This window comes from Lissotriton helveticus, chromosome 4_1 (genome assembly GCF_964261635.1).
Source record: "Lissotriton helveticus chromosome 4_1, aLisHel1.1, whole genome shotgun sequence".
NCBI classification, from domain to species: Eukaryota; Metazoa; Chordata; class Amphibia; order Caudata; family Salamandridae; genus Lissotriton; species Lissotriton helveticus.
The window spans coordinates 110,221,717-110,242,355 of NC_136063.1; positions in this window are offsets into that span (position 1 = coordinate 110,221,717).

Here is a 20,639-nt window from a genome sequence, read left to right on the forward strand (position 1 = left end):
TGTAAACCATGTCTCAGGCCTGCCATTGCAGAGCCTGTGTGCAGTCTAGTACTGCCATGTCGACTTGGCCAGTGCACCCACTTGCCATTGCCTAAACTTTCCCTTTTATTCATATCAGACACCCCTATGGTAGGCCCGAGGGGAGGGTGCATTGTAAGGACAGGGTAGGACATGCCCTGGTGTGTGTGGCATGTCCTAATAGTGAATTACAGCCATTTTTCTTTTTCACTATTGCAAGGCTCTCTGTTCCCCATAGGCCAGAATGGGCAGTTGGATTATTACATTTCATAATCCTAACTGACTCAGGGATCATGGTAGATATTCAAGTTTAGTATGCCTGAACTCAGAATGATAAAATACATCTTTTAGTGGAGTTTGTTTTAACATTCTGTGTTTGAAAATACCACTTTTAGAAAGTAGCTATTTTCTTGCCTAACTATCCAAGCCTGCCTCTGCTAGGTTGTCTATTCCTTGTCTGGAGTGTGAATGACAGGAGCTGGGGGATTCCAGGAGACAGGGTGAGTCTGCACAGTGCTGAATAGAGAGATCTACATGCAGATGTGTGGGAAGAGTTGCACCTGGCACCTGAATAGGGCTGTGCCTTACCTCCACAATGTCCTCTCCACCTCCTGTGGTGTGTCTAATATCCCTGGCCTACACTGTGAAAGGACAGAAGGAGTCTTGTCAACAAAGTGCTCCAGGACTGACCCGAACTGGTTTGGACTAGGCAGAGGCCTCTCTGCCTTCGGAGAACAAAGAGAATTTGAGTATACATATGAGGACCCAGACCCCAAGACTTTAGATCACTTCTGGGGACAAGACAAATCTTTTGCCAAGGAGAAGAACCAAGGAAGCAGCAGGAGTTTGGACTGCCCCTCTGCCAGTGTGCTGTTTGCTGGGTTGGCCTGCAGTGGTTTCTGTATTGCTAAGGAAAGGAGAAGGAACTTTCAAAGAACTTTCATCATCTTGAAGAATATTTCTCCAAGGGCTTGAACTTGTGCTTGCCTCCTGCTGAAGTCTCAGGAACAAAAGACTTCATCTCCAGCTCCCCTTTGAGTTTCCTTGCTGGGAATTCTGTCTGCAGAAGCCTGCATGTAGCTGGGAGTTGAAAGCGCGATGCATCGAGAGAAGCATGTTGCAGTGGCAGCTGTTGCTGTCAAATTGTCGGAGATGCGTCTTGCAGCCACAGAGGTTACCGCTGCATCACCAGAGAAGCATGCCTTTGTCAAAGATGTTACCCGATGCATCACCGGAGAAGCGTGTCGCCGCCGCAACGTCGCCTTCACATCACCGGAGGAGCGTGTCGCAGGGCCTGTCGTGGCTCCAAAGCTACAGAGTTCGTTGCACGTCTTATTGACACACATCTTATTGCATCGCACCGGATTGTCACATCGCATCACGGCGCCATCTTGCGCATCGCAACTGGGCTGCAGGACAAGAACCTCCGGTAAGGATCAAGACGCAACCCTCCCCCAAAGCACGGAACCTACGTATCTCCCACTCTGTGAGCTTTTTGTTATTTTTCGTTTTGCATCAATGTACTTTTGTGAGAACTGTGTTGCATTTATCAGCATCTTGAACTTAGAAGCTTCTACCATCTGTATGTCAATTTGAAGTGCAGTATTATGGATTTTTGTTGTTTGTGGTCTTGTGTTAAGTCGATATAAAGAATACTTATTTTTATAAAACCTGTGTGGGGTTCAGATGTAGTGTTTTCACTGTATTGCTGTGTATATATAAAAATGCTTTATACACTGCCTCTGAGATAAGCCTGTCTGCTCGTGCCAAGCTACCAAGGAGGTGAGCAGGGGTTAACCAAAAGTGTAATCCCCTTTGGCTGACTTAGAAGCAAGGGTCCCTATTTGGTCAAAGGTGTAAACCATTGCAAACTAGAGACCCCCAGTACTAACACCGGTCAATAAATATGGGGGACATACACAGCCCACATCGAACCCAGGAGTAAAAAAATCTGGGAGTTATAATAATTACAGGTTTTAAGTTTGCACGATAACTCTGTGGCTGAGGGAGTCAGCTAAAGCAACCAAGGTCAGGAAGGACCATGCTCCTTCAAACTGACCTTTTCCCTGTACTGACTAGTGCCTTAGTGAAGGTGCATCAATACTACTGCAAAGTAATCTATACCACACTATCATTAAATAACCTGTAGTATTTTTAGTTTGCAGAACAAAGTAGCCAGAAATGTGGCCAATAAATGAAAACATGTGAGGAAAGTCGTTTATTATATGTGGTGTTTGTGCAACCTCACCGTGTAATACAGTCACAATTCCATATCAGGTCCGGTCAGGTGCATTTGTAAAACATGGCTCAATTCTGGGTAGCTGTGACTCTGAGTGGCCAGACTTTATCAAAGGAACGAGTACCAGAACAGTTGAATAAGTAGAAAATGCAACACAATAAAACCAATGTGTAGCAAGCATTGGCAAAGCCAATAGGTCTGGCATTGTCCTCTAACTTTTTGCCAGCTCTTGATTTTTCATTGTTCATGCAATTGGCAAAGACAAACGGATTAAGTGAAACTGAAAGTCTGTATAAGTAACTATATCAAGCATATCATTCTAACAAAATAAAAAGGTTGTGATTAACACAGACTTAAAAAAGCCAATTGTTCTGCCATTGGCAACCAGCCAAGAAAAAGAAGAGAAGGAAGAAGGGAAGAATGAAAGAAAACAAGATGGGAAGAAAGAAAGCAAATAAGAAAGGAGAAAAGAAACAAACAAACAAACAAACAAAGAAACAAACAAACAAATGTAAATGTGGGTGTACTTGTAAAACGCACTGTGACTCCATGGAGTATCCTGGCACTGAAGACCGCTGGGGAACCCGTCATGGTTTTCCCTGTGAGATCATCCCTTTCTGGGTATCTCCAAGGTGAAACCAGGCATCCCCGGCGTCTGTGGGGGGCCGTTGTAGAGATGAGGCAAGCTTAATGCCCAGAGTTGCAGAGTGTGTTCCCTGGATAGAGTAGGCACCGAGGCGAGAATTATCTAGTCCGTTTTGACCCTGGTCCACGACCCTGCCGCGTCGGGAATTGAACCCTGGTCCCGGGCCGTTCTCTGCTTATGGGTCTGCCGCCTCTAACCAGTGAGCCACACCACTCCACTACAGACAAACAAACTTGCAAATGAAACATGAGAAAGGCTAATTTTCTTCTTGAACAACATTTGTTAAATGACATTTGGTGAAGTGAGTCCAGAATAAATGTGTTCTGAAGAAGTGTCCTCTCATAAATTTACATGTATAATAATGTTGCGTTTGGTTTGTGTACTGCCTGCACAGCTAAACGAGAAAAACGTAATATGAAACAGGTTCAAATAAACGCAATCTGGTATGCTGTGAAAGAGGATACTTCAAAGGGAATTTACAATAGCATTGACAGGAGCCAGAAATTGAACAAGCTGGAATGGGCCCTGTGTTCTCATCTTATAGAAAGAATCCTGCTGTCACATCCAGTGCTACAAACAAAGGCAACACTTAAGTAATAAGAAAGTGAAAACAAAAAAAACTGACACTGACGGGAAGTACCCTGTGTGCTCATGTGCTCCTTCTGTAAAAGATAAATGCAGTCATACAAAGTGGAAGTTAGCCAGCAGCTAAAGTAGGCTAATCCATTGCCCCATGCTGTATGCTACAGCAGGCCAATGGATGAAGGGGAGGTGACTGCAAGCCCCTTTAAGTAAGTACATTTATAAAATCAAGTGGTCTAGGCTACCGCCAGGCCTAAACATACGTTGTAGTCTTATCTTTAAAAAGGTATCTAAATTATACAATTCTAAAATAGGGTTCTGGAGATATGAGTTTTTAAAGAAGCAATGAATCACAGCTTTTCAAATAGAGCAATAAATCATTGTAATCTACTGTGCATTGCAGTTTAGGATTAGCTACAAAACTGTAACTTGAAAATAGCTATAAGGGCACTGTTGTGGTGACCAATGTTGACAGGAATCCAGTCACAGGGATCAATAAGTTCCAACAGAACAGTTTCCCCATAAGGAAAGAAGTATCCAGTCCAGTTTCAGGATATATGGGCAAACCACCATAGGAATGAGTGTAGGGGTCCTGATAGATGGTGAATAGGCTCAAGAATGCTGAGCTGGTGTCTAGAGTATTTCTGTGGCACTCCTCCATCCACGAACATGGTGGGGTGACTTTGGCCTTAGGGGTCTATAGCCCACAAAGCCTAGTTGAAGTCAACAAAAAACCATTTGCCATTGGTCTGCTGGTCTCTGGTTACAGCTAAACAAGTGTTTCTCTTTAACTGGATGCTATAACTTCCTTGCTAGGTGACCAAACTGCACTTCAACAACTTTGTCGGATCCAGAAAACTAGGGTGCAACCTTTGAGAGTTGGGACTTGATCTCTCAGGCTGCACTTTGGAAGTCAGCGGCAATCAGGGGTTCTTGGTTACCAATATGCCCGAGCAGGAATCTAAAGCTTTTATGGCCCTGTGGCTGTAATAGGGAGGCAGTTACCTGACCCTTGGAGCCACCTCTCTGTCTGGGGGTTGAGGACAACTTTTTGTTGAGTGATACACCAGAGACACAGTTCTTTCTATAATAACCCAAGATGCAGCAGGTGCAGTCCAATCTCAAGACTGGGTGCTACTTGTATGCTCAATACAAGCCCAAGGGGATGTAGCAAATAACTAGCCAATCACACTACTACTCCTTCTGCCAGAAGTAGTTCCCATCTCTTCCTTCTGCAAGTCCTTTGTGTTTCTTCCTGAGGGTTCTTCACACCTCTCCTCAGGAGGACAGAAGGCTGCCTCGAGGACAGCAGCTTTTTTGCAACTGTAAACGGTCACTGGAAACTTTGGGCAACTTTTGCCATTTGTGCACAAATTACATTACAGTCTATTGAGCAACATTCAAAGGTTAGTACTGGTGGGAAGGAAGAGTAAAAACAGAAATTTCCACACAGCGGGGGGAGCATTATTTATTTTGCTTTCATAAACAAAATCCTGATTTGAGATTTTCTTTTTGAAAAGAAAAAAATTAGTAAATGCATGAACAGGAACTACCATGACTGTGGTTCCAGTCAAGCTCTTTATAAATGACTGCCTGCATGGCGGTCATTTATAAGTAATGTGGGTGGCCTATTCAACATGTGGATGGAGTAATTTACTCCATCCACATGGTGGACCCATGGATTGTCCACCTTAGTTTAAATCAAGCTCTAAGTTTTGCAGACCATCGGACATATAGTCCAACAGTGCTTTCCAAGTGTGATCAATTTTGGCACTTTTTTACTTAATTAAACATTCTACTGCCAACATATTCCACACTCACTGATGTCACTGGATCATGTATTGTGGACCTATCTACTTCCAGAGGCTGGTACTATCAAAGTAGAGGCATATCACTATTTCTTATGCTTTTCGTGTCCTATAGATCCTTTCCAACAATGAAAGCTCTGAGACTGCTGTGAAAGGGCAGCCTAGCATATTACTGATTGCTGCTAGATCATCCTTCCAAATATAGTCAATCCAAAGCAGTAACACCGTGTATGCCTCATATCTACCCATAAGCCATCCACGATCTAGGAATAGCATGAAGATATATGGAATGCATTGTTGTGGTCACATAATACCAGCCATGCAGTAAATCATATTTCTAGCCATATCTCGGTGTAATGGTTCCAAGACATTGCAATGAATAGCCTCACAAGACAATGCTCTCATCTCAACCTATAGAACTGGTTGCATTTCATGCAATAGGGAATACAGCTTGGAGATCACCCCCCTTAAGCCCAGAATAGCAGGAGTGTAATTTCTCTATGGTGACATCTGTCTTATGGCAAATGTTCTTATTTTAGAGTGCATCATGCTTTGATGAATTTTCTTATAGAATTGCCTTGCATTCAATTCTAAATTCACATTTACAAGAATTAAAGCATGTATCTGTACTCCTATGAAACTGATATGTTCCTCCATCCCGCTTTCATGCCATTCTTCATACGGTTCAACCTTCACTCTCTGTGTCAAGTCTGAGTTTAAATGAATGGGTGTATAAGGAGATATGAAGGTGTTTAATCACCATGTGAAGCCCTGATTTTTAAGAGTGTGTGTAACAGGGTACAGAGGTACAGACTAAGTAGTTACCTGTGCCATGGAAGCCATGCTATATCCCAAGCATGGCTGCTTTCATCATGTGGATCAAACATTTATCAGTTTCCAGCAAAGACCAATCGTACAATGTTGGGGATGGGATTATATAGTTTGAAATTCGGTAAGGCCTAGTTACACTCCGATTGAGGATGCTATAGAACTGTTAGGATTGCGCAGAGTTAGGAACCATTCATACCATGGTGCTATTGTAATGTTTCAGAGCCTTAAGAAACCTGTATCCACACTAATAAGAAGGGTCTGAAAGTAGTTCAAGACTATGAGTAGTATAATTATTTTTATTGCGTCCATCTTCCAAAAACAAAGGATGAAAAGAATGGATTGCTTTTGTAAAACGGTTTGCTTCTCAGCAAATATGGTAGGGTGAATGGCCTTAAACTCATAGCGTATTCCTATTTGTCAAACATTTAATGTAGGCCAATGTCCACCTGAACTGTAACTGGGTAATCAATTGCATTTCCTCTACATGATTCATTTTATTTTTTTATTTTATTTTATTGGTTCACAGCAAAAATACTTCATCATGAAATGAAAAAAAAAACAAAGAGATACCACAGAAGTTATTCAAATAAGACATACAGAGGTCGGGTTAATTCGTCCAATAACAAAAACAACATCATCTCATTATGCATGTGCAGAAAATAACAAATATAATTGCTCTCTAAGTATCATAACATATTCAATCTTCATAATAATCTGAAAAAGCCCCCCAAATTTTCAAGCCCATTTTCTTCTTTCTCTTGGACCCGGTAGCTGAGAAGAGTCCCCACTCCAATTTATATAAACTATACATTCGTGCCCGCCATTGTTGAAATAAGGGTGGTTTCTCTTGTAACCAATCAGTAGCGATGCACATTCGAGCTACAGTCATTGTAAAAAAAATGAAATGTCGAAAAGGATATAATCTATCAGCTGGATTATCATTAGGGATTTTCCCTAATATTAGCATAGAGGGCGTAATAGTCAGGTGAGACTTAAGTATTAAAGACATACATTTTTCAATTTCTCCAATAAAAATTGCCAACCTAGGACAGGAGAAAAAAATATGTATAATATCTGCGTGGTCAGCTTTGCATCGGAAACATTTTCCATCAAAACCCTCCCCCCATTTGGACATACGTTCAGGTGTATAATATAAATCAAAGAGAGTTTTAAAATATTGTGCTTTTAAATTAGCTGACATTAAGGCTTCTTTAGACAATAAAATAAGATCTTCCACAGCTACTTCTGTATCCCCTAGACTGTTGGCCCATTTTAAATGTATTTTCTCAAGATCATTCATCTTCTCTTCTAATAACATTCTATACAAAGTACCAATTTAAAGCCATTCCATCCAAAAATATACTGGGCAGTAACCTTAATGCGCTAAAAGGGTTTCATACGAAAACTTCCCAATTGCAGTTGTTCGAGTCAGCCACCTCCAAGTCTTATAAGCTCCCATTAGTACCTTAAATCGGGTTCGCTTGTAATAGCTGCCATCAATTTCAATAAAAAAACTCTGCTTCGCACAGGACCCCAACAGAATCTCACATATAGATGGATGGTTATACATATTTTCAGTTGCCTCCCCTGTAACCAGTATTCTTATTTTCAATAAAAAGCAAACTATGTAGTAAAGAAAAAAATCTGATACCCCTAACCCTCCCCTCTCAATTGGTAGCATCAAATGCTTCATAGCTCGTCTTGGTTTCCCGGGGCTCCAAATAAATTTCCCACATAAAGATTGTAAAGCCTGTATCTTGTGTTTAGGAAATTCGAGGGGTATTGACCTAAACAGATATAACACTTTGGGTAAAACATTCATTTTTATGATGTTAGTACGTCCAATAATGGTCAAATATAATCGTTCCCATCTCCCAAGAGATATCTTAATTTTATCATATACCAAATTCCAATTAGCATCAATCAGTTCTGTCATGTTGGCCTTGATCAATATCCCTAGATAAGTAACCTCCCTTACAACTCTCTCATCTTCCCATGTTAAGGCTTCTGAACATAAAATCTGAGTTTTTGATTCATTGAGCTTGTAGCCAGTTATAATTCCGAACTCTTTTGCAAGCCTCTCAATCTCTAGAATTGCCGTTTCTGGATTAACAGTAACCACTGCAATATCGTCTGCATAAGCAAAAACAGAAAACGAAAAATCAAATACTGTAAATGGAGGTATAAGGGGATTTTGATTTAATTGTTCTACGAAGAGATTAATATACAACGCAAATAATAGCGGGGAGCAGGGACAACCTTGACGGGTCCCTCTAGTAATGTTTACAGAGTCGGAAAGTACTCCCACGGAGATTTTAGCGGTTGGTTTGAAATATAAGGATTTAATTGACTTGATAAATTGCTGGCCAAATCCCATTTTGGCCATTAATCTCCATAAGTAATCCCAACACACGCGGTCAAATGCTTTTTCTGCGTCTAACAGTAAAAGTGCTAATTTCTGTTTATTTACTGCCACAATGTCAAGCAGCGTGATTACTTTATTTATATGATCCACCGTTCCTCTTTTCGGTATAAAACCGTGTTGTTGCCGAGAAACTAAGGATGTTACAACTTTAGATAATCGATTGGCTAAAATCTTTGAGTAAATCTTATTATCGACATTCAGCAAGGATATTGGTCGATAAGATCCCACATTATCCGCAGATTTGCCTTTCTTACAAAAAACTGCAATGGTCGCATCTGACCAGGTGCTAGGTGGATTTCCCTGCTGTGCTTCCAACATTACAGGCAGCATTTCATCTTTCAGGCTTTCAAAAAATTGTTTGTATACTTCCACAGGAATTCTATCGGGACCAGCGGCCTTACCAATTGTTAAGCTCTTTACCGCCATTTCTAACTCTACCATAGTTATTGGTAAATCCAATTCTTCTGCAACTCCAGAATCCAAAACTTTCAGCCCTGTATCCAATCTATCACTCCATTCAGTGATTGCATCTATCCTATCTTCCATCGCATATAATTCAGCATAACATTTTTGAAAAATATTAAGAATTTGCTCCGGTTCTGAGTGGAATACACCCTGAGAGTCTTTCATTGTATTGATGTTACGAGCTGATTGCTTCATTCGCAATCTTACCGCTAATCTTTTACCAATTTTTTCCCCAAATTCATAACTTTACATTTTAGACGTTAAAATCTCCTTGCAATTTCTATATCCCAAAAGCCAAGAATGTTAGCTCTAGCCTTTGCTACCCCATTTTCAACCTCCCAAAGCTCCTTTCTACCCTGGACAACTTCCCTAGTTAGGAGAATCTCTGCATGTGCCAACTGGTCATATAACTTATCAAGTTCCTTTTTGAATTTCTTTTGCTGCCAAAATGAAAAACTGATGCACTCTCCCCGAAACCCCGCTTTAAAAGTATCCCAGACTGTACCAATATTAGCCGTGCCCTGAATGTTAATAAAAAAGGATCTAATCCAACTTTTCACATGTGCATTAAATTCTTTATTCAATCCCAATTTACGATCATAGGAAAAATTATGAGGTGTTAGCCTCTTCGCCCGTCCCTGTATTTCAATCAATATCAGAGAATGGTCAGAAGTGGTTCTGGGATAAGTTCTTATTTTAGCACCTTCCAATAAGTTTTCTGCGGCAAAAAAATAATCTAATCTAACTAATTTTTTGTGGGGGTGTGAATAGAAAGTAAACCCATTATCACCCTCCCTAAGTTTCCCCCATACATTAATTAAACCTTGATCCTGCAATAAATTAGCAAGAGCTTTATACACTCTTGGCTTTCGACCTTTGTAATTTCCATACCCAGCCTGCATTGCAGTATTCGACAAATTTATATTCATATCCCCACAAATCACTATTGGTTGTAAAAAGTTAGCTAATTCCAGATTTAAATTATTCAAAGGAGCGGGGTCGTCCAAGTTTGCTCCGTAAGCCGTGGCTAATGTAAATAGCCTGCCCCCAGTCCTACACTCTACAATGGCCCAATGGCCGTTTTTATCCACAACTTTCCGAGCAACCTTTATATAATTTTCTCTAATAAGTATAGCTACCCCTCTTATCATACTAGTCTGTCCAGAAGCAGCAGCTAAAGCAAACCCAAAATCTTTTAACACCCCCCTTTTTGACCATGGGATATGTGTTTCCTGGATGCACACTATGTCAGGTTGGATATATTTCAATTCTGCAGCTATTTTCTGTCTTTTTATTGGATTATTCAGTCCAGACACATTCATTGAACAGATTCTTACCCCTTTTATTCACCATTGCAATTGTACTTGTAATCCATTATCTTCCACAGTCTGTCTACCACCCTCCTATCCAGCACTACAAAGAATACTGCAAAAAATACTGCTAAGCAACTTATTTCATTTAAACTTTTCCTCACATATTCTCCCTGTATTTTTTTATGTATTTTGCTGTGAACCCTTTTCCCCCTTTTTTTAACACCCCCCGTGGACCCCTTCCCCCGCCCTTCAAACTCACCCACCCTCTCCCACCCTGCCCTTCTCCCTTAATTAGGGCTTTAGGACTTATGGTCCTGTGATACGAGTTTGCCCTCAAACACCCTACCGTCCCCCCACAGAGTTTATCCCCTTAATTCTCACCATGTCCAATCCCCCTGCATCTGGTGAAGCTCAGAGCGAGCTTGTAAGTATACAATACAAATACAATCAGCTTTTTTACTCTCTTTGTTCTCTATATAAAGAACTATAAACAGAAATCGATAAAGTTGTAGCTACCCTCACACAATATCCCTCTGTAATTACAATGTCATCAAGAATTCTTTAGCTGCATCAGCAGTCATAAAAAATCTTGTGCGTTCCTTATGAATGACTTTAAGCTTAGCAGGAAACATTAAATATGCCTGCACTCCCTTTTCTTAAAATTTTAGTATTAGCTGTCTTAACTGCCATCGTGCTTCTACAGATTGTCTACAGAGATCCGGTCTCACAAAAAATTCACATTCAAGAGCTTTACATTTTTTATCAGGGCGGGCTCTCATAAATAATTCCTCACGGGCTTGAAAACTATTAAAAGCCACCAATATAGCCCTAGGTTTTTGATCCCGTGGATTGATTGTGGGTTTGTAAAGCGCTAGAATCGACTCCCGAAGGAGTATCTCTGCGCTGTAGACCGCTGGGGAACCCGTCCTGGCTTTCCCTGTGAGATGGTCCCTGCTGGGTAGCTCCAAGGTGAAACCAGGCATCCCCGGCGTATGTGGGGGGCCGTTGTGGAGATGAGGCAAGCTAATGCCCAGAATTGCCGAGTGTGATCCCTAGTTAGAGTAGGCACCGAGGTGAGAATTATCGAGTCTGTTGACCCTGGTCCAAGACCCTGCCGCGTCGGGAATTGAACCCTGGTCCCAGGCCGTCCTCTGCTCCCGGGTCTGCCGCCTCTAACCAGTGAGCCACACCACTCCACTCTAATTGACTCTAAAAGGAAATCTATGGGCCCGTTCCATCTCTCGATCCCAATCCCATTTGTTAACATCCAACATTGCTTCTTTTAATAGTGACACTATAAACCCTCGAGTGTTGGACCCCTCTTTCCCTTCCGGAATCTGTAAAAATCTCAGATTGTTTCTACGGGATCGATTTTCAATATCAACAAGTTTCCAGTTGATGTCTTCCTTGGCGGCCATATGCATTTCAATAGTCTTTTTTTGTTGAGCTACCTCATCCTCTAACGAGGAGATACGTGATTCTGCCTCCGTAGCCTGGGTCAAAAACTCTGAATGCGATTTCACCAACCTCCTCACAGAATTCTGAAGTTTCTTGCAGGAATTCTGGACTCTCAGGCTGTCCTCTCGCGTCTCATTCCTAAGCTGCATCATAGTTTGATAGATCAGTCCCAAAAAAAATTCGTCCGTTTCCGGCCCTGAATCGGCCACCGCAGCTTTGATGTCTATATCTTCTCCTGCCCTATCTTTGTCTCTAGTCTCTAGTTGCAGCTTTCGAACAGTGCCATGCTCTACCCCTTCTTTCTCCAATAGGTCAGTATCCAAACTGCTATGGTCACTCCCTTCCTCTAAGCATGCGTCCTCCATGCTCATTCGAGTAGAATAAAGTTCTGCTAAGTCCTCGGAGGATGACATAGATCGATCTGACATGGAGTAGAAATCAGCAGAATCGGTTTCACCACCAATAGGAAGTGCTAAGTCATTACTTTTTGGAAAAGCCGAATTCATATTTAATGCAGCAACCACACCATCTTCCTTCTCCATAGTAGGCATAAGCGGCACATTAGTATCAGTCAAGATACAGGTGGTGGATGCAGGTGAGGCCAAAGCTATAGCGTCTGAAATGAGGGAATTGTTCAAGCTCTCTATAGTAGCCATCACCTCTTCATTGACTGCCATTACTGGGTCGAGGGTTGAATCAAAGGTTAAAGTTGTCACAGCTTGAGCGGGGGTCATCTCATATACTCCCTCTGTTCCAACCCCCTGAACATCAGATAGAATTAGCTGTGTCTCTATCTCAGCCCCAATCTGTTTTTTAAGTTTGACTTTCCTGCATCCTTCGGTTTAGTGGCTGATAACATCTCCGGTATTCTCTTCTTTAAACTAACAGCCTCCCCCTCCTTGTGCAATACTGCAGTCTGTTCTGTGGTTCTACTCACGGAAGGCGCGGGGGGTGCAGAAGACGCGGCTGAAATCGATGCTGTCGAGGGCAGTCTTCCCTCCGTTCCGTCTATATTTTCAGCAGCGGCGGCCCCCTGCCCTCGAACTCTCCTTCCTTTTGGCCTCATCTCAAAAGCTGACTCGGTCGTCGAAACGCCAGCTCAGCTTCAGTCTCTGCTCCGACTTGCTTCACTCGCAGGCGCCGCCGCTCAGCCCAGGTGTACTGAATGAGAGGTCGAGTCAGGTGCTTCCAAAGAGACGCCCAGAGCTTTGATTGCGTACTCCGTATGGCTGATATGACCACCGCCCGTATCGCTAGCATAGAGATGCTGGCGCTGCCCGATTCCTAGCAGAGGTGAGGTTTTCAATCGCTTCCCCCAAAAAAGAGCTGCTCAATAATTTTTATCTTTAATTCGCTTGGGTCCGCTCCACCATACAGCCGTTGGCTCCGGGAGGTCCGGCAGGAGCGACTCACTCACGCGTCCAGCGTGGACGCCATCTTGCCCCTCCTCTACATGATTCAAATGTTAAGCTCATACAGATTTCATTACACACCAGTTTCTCACAAATGCTGCGCTGATGTATTGATGCCAGGAGAGAAGCTGTTCATTTGCTTTAAAAGAGAATGGTATCTTTGGCAAAGACATACTGTCAGTTTACTTTGATCTAAATTATCTATTATCTTCATATTGCCTAAATGCATGACTGGTGGATTCTGGGATGAACAATCGAGGAGGTAGTATCTGGTTCTGGCTCTCCACTGGAAGGTTTAAAATACAAAGAAGTCTGAATAGGGATCAGAATGGTCAATGCACTCCCTTCCATCACCTATTTAGATATAATCATTGTGATAAATTACATGCAATATATTATATATCCTCCAGAATCTGGCTAAGCAATAAACAGTCAACGCAAACACTTTCTTGACATTCAGGGAGATGCAGCAGGGCCTTACATAAGAATTATTTATGATGTATTATATACCTTTCTCACTCTCCATACCTTGTCATGTACTTGCCTGCCATGATGAATTCAGGTTGGGTGGACTATAACTGACCAGACCAGGTCTTCTCTTGAAGCCAGAACATTTGCATATACATTTGAATCAATATTGAGAACATCTACTTGCTTGCATTAGTAGCATATTTTAGGCTTCTTAGCAGGGTGAGATTAGCTGAGGAATCTACTCAATTCATGAAATGGACAATATTGACAGTGCTGAGTAAAATGTTAAAATGCGTAATCAGTTTGATGACTGGTTATAGGCAAAACAAATATATAAAAAAGCAGCCCAAGTACCTATTTGGATCAAGCATTTCAGCCTAAACAATGTAATCCCTTGTGAGGCATTAAACTTTTTTTAATACACATGTTATCCCAAAAGAGGGCCCTTAAGTTTGACATTTCCTAGTAATTCAACACTCCTACATTTGTTTTTCACTACTTTAAGGCCTTTCCCATTGCATAACATAGGGATACCTAATTACATATATTAAGGCCTAAGCTTTGACTTGGATTAGGTAGAAATGTCATGTTTAGACAAATTAATTGTAATGTGAAATTCTCTTTAATGGTAAAGTCAGGTTTTAGATGACAATTTTGAAAATGCAACATTTAAAAAGTTCGAGGACGCAGAACCCACATTCCAGTCTGCTCTTGCAAAGGAATTACATGTCTTTAAAACCTAGATAAATCAAAAGTAAATGATTCAAGGAAATAGAGCTATCACAGACGAACAGAAAAAGCCAGGAGCTCTGCTCTAACAAGATTAACCATTGAGCCACATTCAGTACCTAAGAAAATACAAAAAATAAGGTTACAAAGTCCAGGGTCTTGAGCAGAATCTATAACAGTCAGGTTTGCAATGCGCTGACACTTACAATATGAAGGACTTGGGAAATAAATCATAGCACAAAGGCGACCTGATGAAAATTGAAATAAAATCCTGTGTCCCCGTTCAAAAGCTAATAAGAAGGCAGCTTTTCCAACCCTTACATGTTTGTGAAGGAGTATGGAAAAAGTAATAAAAAACATACTCCTTGCATATTAGAATTAAGAACCGAGACTGCATTATACTTGTCATTAATCATGCTAGGTTTTAATCCAAAAATAATCTTTTTGTAGGTATACTATTGTGATTTGAAAGTATGTTTTGATTGCCCGATATTGTTTATGCAAGTCTGTTCACTGTTGTGGTGGTTATGAAAAAAAAACTACCTGAGTTTCACTACTGGTTTTGTGTGCATTCCAAAGTCTATGACATGTTGATTTTGAATACACATTTTATGGATTTTAAAGTAATTAAAAAAATGTAAGAGAGAAGGTGGTCATACTAATTAAGTTTTGTGCCCACTACACTAAATTGAATGTGTTATAAATCAATGTTGGTAGAGGTAAATCTACCTTATTTTAGGAATATAGCGACCTGATATTACTAAAAGAAATATAGGCCCAACCCCTTAGAAATTATATTTTAGAAAGTTGACATGTTCCTGCCTACAAACTTCCTAGATATTCTAGGAAATTCCAGTTACCCAAGCATGATAATGGCTTCCCTATTTAGAATGTGTATTGGGCCCAGAGAGTGAACAATAGTTGGCTAGTCATGGACAAGATGGCCTATCCGACCAGGATGGTTGGGGCAGGTCTATTCCCTGCCACAATTACATTTTGAATGCTTGCCTTCAACACACACAAAGAAACTAAATACTAGTCTTTGTCAACATAGCCTCATTTGAGCCTTGACAGAGAAAGGGAGGAACTTTCCAGAGCCAGGTGCAGTGATAGAATCCCCCACGTCAAAGGATGGCACCAGGTATAAATATTAGACCACCCCGAGCCACTCCTCAGTGAACAGCTGGACCTGTGGACATTATAGAAGAAGGACTGCCTTATTCCTACGAAGACTGCCTTGCTGCTTGAGGCCTGCCTTGTTTTTTAGAAGACTTATTTGCAGGTTGAGGCTTGTCTTGTTCCGCAAATGACTGCCCTGTTGATTTGGGCCTGCCTTTTTCCTCCCAGGACCTTTCCTGCTGCTACTAAAAGATTGCCCTGCTGCTTGAGTCCTGCCTTGTTTCCCAGAGAACAGCCCTGATGCTTGAGGCCTGACCTGCTCTTTGTGAAGAAAGATCAGACCTGTTCTTCCTTCCATCCCAGGCTACCTAGTGACTCCAAAGGTCAATTGGGTGACTTCCTGTTCTGAGCTACAGGGACACAATACACTCCAGAGGCCACCGTGCAACTGTCGAGCTAATCTGCTGCAGCTGGACCTTCTACTGGACCTGCCTGTGCCCTTCTGGCCTCTGCTAGAAGCTATGATCCCCATGAGCTGCCCCCGCCATTCCCTGGAGCCTTAGATGACATCAGTATGCACTGCTTTACAACAAAACGAGAGCTTCTGATGTTCTAGACTATTTGTACTGGACTTTGAAAAGTTAACTTTTTCAGCAGGACTGACTTGGTCCTTGCATTAGGCCCATGGTACATTGTAATTATCCTGAACCTGTGACTTTCCACTGGTCTAGCATGACCAGAGGAGGACGAATGGCGCTGTGAACTTTCAGGCACTAAATCCATGTAAAATGTATCATCGCCTTTCTCTGATTTGAATGATTATATTTCTATTGTTTTAGTTTCATTTTATGCAATCTATTTTAAAAAATTGGTTTGGGATATTTCTTGTGATGTTTAAAGTGCTGCATTAGTCTTTTACAAACTGCCTCTGAGTTAAGACTGGCTGCTTCTGTTCCGAGCTGCAATAGGTGTAATTTAGTGACTTTTGAGGTTGTTGATTGATACAGTTTTACAACTCAATCAAACAATACCCCAATTTTTATATCTTTGTACCCACAGCCAAGGCACATCCCAGAAAAATCCCTGGTGGCTTCTTGGTGTGGTAATGAAATTACCAAAATTAGCAAAGAAGTACATTCCATTTTATCAGTAATCTGTTGTCCAGGTGTACTCTGGAAAGAGACTCCCTTGTGCATCACACAGGATGGTAATTTGAGACATACTGTTCATTCAGGAGTGCACGTTAGAGCACATTCACCTTATTGGCTGGAATTTGAAGATTTTATCATCAGGTGAATCTGTTACTACATTCAGATTGCTGTACTGGCATTTTCATGGTGTTCACCATTGCATGCAATATTAATTGAGCCCCAGCCTGGCAAGGGACATTTAAGTATTTTAATCTAAGAAGGATTCAATGCTGGATGACAAAAACTGAATCACATATTGAACAAAACTACTGCCATAAATACCGTAATTTTGCAATCAAGGTAACTGAAACTCAGCTGTTCAGAACAGCTTAGTGATTTAAAATGTCATTGAAGTTCCTAAGTTTATCATATAAAGTAAGAAGAAATAATCTCTACTTCTAATGGGAAGTGCTCAACTGAGGAGCTCACAAGATGTAGGTCGTCAGAAAATGGTTGGGGGTTTTTGGTGCCCATATAAAAGTCAAGGCTTGCAGATATATCCACAAATGTCAGTAACATACAGATTGGTAATACCTTATTAAGGTATCATTAAAAGTGGTCCATCAAGATAAGCGAAGGATGGGTAAAGCTGCCATATACTCTTTGTAAAGGCACGATAAGGAGTAATCCATCAAGGAAGGTATGATTTGAGAGAGTCCAAATACCCAAAACCAAATTGATTTGAGGTTGCCCACTTTATTTAAGTGTTGAGAAATTATAAATGTTATTACAAGTAGTGGCAAGATATTCCTTTCAGTGATGTATTACTTTGTTTTTAGTCCGGGTGGTTTCTCATTAAGTTACACCTGTTGCTTTTATCTCTTTTGTCACAGCTGTGGTACATTCACAGAGGCAAACCTTTACAAACCTGCGGAATTCTGTTGCAACGGGATGGCGGGCCAATACATCAGTATCTATATTCCGTACAAATTTGCGTACCTTACGCTGTGTGAAGTGGAGGTTTATGCGGTGAAGGCTCATAAGTAAAACAACTCTTCGGATAGTTTGAATAACGAGCCAAGATACTCTGAACTCTGATACGCCTGGAAGCACCATGGACTAGGAAATTATCTTTTCCCTCTGTATTACCTTCTTTTCTGCATGCTTGCTGTAACAGCTAGTTCATTTAATGGGTCAAAAACCTGGAGTTTGGTCTCTTCTTTTAAGCAGCCATTCTAATCCCTTTTCAGATTTCTATGTATTTTTCTGTCTTCTAATAAAATTCCAGTGATGTATTGTACAATATGATTATAGTCACTGCTAAAATCCACTTTTTAATTTAGTGATACAATGTTTTGGAGTACTGAATCAACATTCAAAATGTACTTACTCAAATCACACGTGACACTCATTGTGATTTGAAAATGGCCATTTACTTTTTTTCTTTTCGGTTTTAAAGGCGAATCAAAAACTAATTTGTTAATGTTTCCGATTCCATTATTTTTCAGTCATGTCCATTTGTTAACTTCATAGACCACAACAGAAACCAACGCAAACATGTTATGAATTACATTTAATGTGTGCGCATTTAATTTTGACAAAACTTAACACAACCAATTTGTGGGGTGGGTTCCACGCAAAATTGAAACAATATACATGTGAAAAGAATAAAACAGAAAAACACGAGAAAAAACAAGACCAGCTGGGTTGGGAGGTTTGTTACAAATACTACCTATTACTTTTTTCTCAAAACCCTGGTCTGGGTGAGGACCAAACAGTGTGGTATTCAGTTTACCCAGTCAATTCATTCAATGATCAAACACTTGTTTTCAGAGATATTAGTGCATAAAAGGGGTTAACTTGATACAAACTGCTGATTCACTTGTTTGGTCAAACAACAAGGTCTACGCATGTAGAACCCCTGGGCTCTTTGAGGGGGTCCTCCTCAGGACCTGGAACCGAAACGTTGCAAAAAGAAAAGCAAAGAAGGTGTTCGTGTTATCACTTTCAACTTCATTTATTCTGGTTACCACCCCCTATCGCCTTATCCTACTTTATTACCTTAAGTGAGAGTGTCCAAACTTTACTCCACCTGTGGATTCCTTGATTATTCCACATTGGCAAAATGATAGTCTTGTACCTACAATTAATGAACAGAAAAAGAAGAAGTGAAGAAGAATAAGAGGCAAAGCAGGGCTGTAAGTCAAAAATAACAAAAAGCCTTTACGTAGTGAAACACGTCACGTTATTTGTGTGGAGAACTTACTTAAAATCAGTTCTATTAGGGTAAACAGTTGTGTGTAGGATGAAAGGAAAGAAAAAGAAAAACTGAATATTTAAGCAAACCTTCTTGTTTTTAGCTGAAGAAGAAAGAGGACGTTTCTAGTCGAACCTGAAGGAGTTGGATTAATTCCTAGTCTGCTGTTCAATGGGTGTTGCTTTTGGTTGTTGACAACTTCTGCTGAATAAAAAGGAAAATTAACCTTGTTCGTAAACATGAAAATAACTCACAAGTTGGACTCGATGGCTAGTTACATGTTGGGAGACTGCATGGTTCAAAAGCTGAATGTCCCTCATCTTGGTGAAAGCTAAAATAAACACCAGAGGTTGGCTAACGTCACATATATCTGCATGCATTCTCTCTTTTGAGCGAAGTGGTAGGCACGTGTGCATAGCTGCCAAAGTTTCCGATTGCTATGTGTGACATTTTCATAATTTTAATGTAGTTCTGAGTGACATTTCGATGACTATGAGTGACACAATCTCCGTCACCACTGACCAGTATCACCCAACCATCACTGGCACGGCCCAAACATAGCTGCCAAGTTTTCAGTACACACCAGTAACATTTCTATGTTTTCAAGTCAGGTATAAGTGATTTTCATATCTCCTGTGCAACACCTTCAGTGATACTTTATAAGGAGCAGTATTTTAAGAAAATGTATGGTACAAAACGAAAATCTTTTTTTTAGTAAGTGCAGTGAAGTACCTGGATTAAATACACCACTCACACCTGACGTGATTTGTGAAGTTGCCCTGCACCCTTTCCTACCATACCATATGTGAGAAGTTAGCCTGCCATATGATGTCCACTAGTTCTAGTGGGCATCTTGCACCAGTCTAATGAACCCTTATTGATAGTGGTTGTAAAGTCAACCTTATAGAAAGCTATCCTAGGGGTAGCAGTGGCAAGCAGTCTTCAGGCTAAGACTTCAGAGAACAAATTAAGTACCAAATAAAAGCACACCACATAAGGTATACATCAAATATATATGTATGTATTCTAAACACAACCCCTCTGCACTCTTTATGAGGTCAGAGGTAAAAGTACAATACAAGCTACTTAATTGCCATACGATAAGTTGCACAGTATACGTTTTGCCCTAGGGGCCTCACAAAACATATACTAAAATAGTGTTATAAGAACCACATGAGAAGTAGAAAGCAGACCTGGGGCCGGTGGAATCGCTGGGGCTACTCTAAACAACCAAAGGTTAGGATGTAGGAGGCCCACGGGAGAAGCGTGCAGTGTCTAAACACAGCTGCGTGTTGCCATTGACTTTCATTGGGAAACAAACAAGTTACACATTTACAATTTAAGGGCACTTCTAAATGAACTACGATGGAACCCTTTTAGACTTAGACACTAGGAGGGCCAATACCTTCGAGACTACCAGAGTACTTGTGTTACCTCACCCACGGAAGCCGGGTTCATAGGTCTCTTTTGGTGTTGGGTTTCGTCGTCGATTTCAATGGAGATCTGCAAAGTGGTGCAGGCGACCAGAGGAAAAGTGTCTGGGTGGGTCGAAGGGTGGATCAAAGATCTGAAGAACCTGAAAACAGAGGGGCCAGAGTCGGAACCACTGGCAAGTGATGAGGGTGGCAATAGAAAGATGCCACCAGGTGTTGGCTGATTTCAGGTGAAAATGTGAAGTTTGTCTCTTCAGCCACGAGGACCAGGAGGTGTCAACGACAACCAGGAGATGGATTCAA